This window comes from Octopus bimaculoides, chromosome 16 (assembly GCF_001194135.2).
Source record: "Octopus bimaculoides isolate UCB-OBI-ISO-001 chromosome 16, ASM119413v2, whole genome shotgun sequence".
In the NCBI taxonomy this organism is placed as follows: domain Eukaryota; kingdom Metazoa; phylum Mollusca; class Cephalopoda; order Octopoda; family Octopodidae; genus Octopus; species Octopus bimaculoides.
In genome coordinates, this window is record NC_068996.1 from 46,286,829 (window position 1) to 46,288,227 (window position 1,399).

Sequence of the window (1,399 nt, forward strand, 5' to 3'; positions counted from 1 at the left end):
TTGCTATTATGCTAAACTGTCATATGTCAAAATACATTTTTTCAATATTTAATTTTGCTTACAATAGCCGGTTGTTTTTGGTCAAACTATCGTATTTCCAGTTGCTTCAGATGCCAAGATATCAAAAATTGTCCACGTGTGGTACAACGGTTTAACATTTTTCAAAAGTGTAGTAAGTCCCACATACGACAGTTTTGCAACAATATTTCTGACTGAAAATATCACACATGCATGGAGTTAGGATTTTATGCAACCAACATAATTGTTAAGCTGAAACTGTTGCTAATGTAAAAAGAAGTGGAAGGGTGAAACTATTTTTTCGTCTTCTGAAAAAGAAACGTTTTGGACTTACGACACTTTTGCATAAGAGCAACGATATATGATATATTATTTTTGGTCGAGTCAGTCTCTTTTGACTGAGTTTCACTTGAATGTGCGCAGGATCTTCAGGCAAGTAATTGACTATACCAAAAGTAAAATATTAATCTCCAATATGGTGCTGAGTACTCTTTTTCCCGACTATTAAAACTAAATGGACACACACACACACTTTCTAAGGGTTACACCAACATTACTCGGCCATGAAACATCTTTTGCAATACAACCATCCTTACTTAATTTTGCCGTTAAACTCCCAAACAAACAACTTTGAAAATCTCCTGACATTTGCAAAACACAATGCTTAGTAAAATCACTTTTAACTAGATTGAAAAATCTAGAATGAATAAGTAAATTAGAAATACATTCCTTCATTGGAAAACGACCAATGAAGATGCAGAAAAGTAACAGCTCATCAGCAAACTCTCAATAAAAACCAATGCACAAGCTCTAAGTATGTGACCACACCAACGAATATGAAAATATATACCACAAAACACCATGTCGCAAATAACTCTCACCTGACAACTGCAGTGACGTGAAACTCAGGTCGAGAGAAAAATTCAGTTTAAACAACATATACTCTACAGCACGTATTGAGCACACTCATTCATTGATTCCATATACTTCAACGTTTGTTTGTATGTATGTATGTATGTATGTATTTATGAATATATGCATAGACAAACAGATAGATAGATAAGCAAACAGACATACAAGTAGATAGATAGATAGGTTTCTTTATTAGCCACACAGGGCTCAACACAGAGGGGACAAAATACAAATGTAGAGTTTTTCTTTTCGAGGGGGTCGAAAACAAAGCAGAAAAAAAAAAAAAGTGGGGACAACGATGAAAAAAAAAACATCGCAAAACGTTTGGGGTATTTACAAAAAATACGAAATAATACAAAAAATTCCCAATAAATGGGGAGGTTATCCGTGGAAAGAAAAACCTACGAAAAGACCACGGTAACCTCGGTCTTTAGCGTCACAGTTTGTTAAATAAAATTTCTTTTATTTA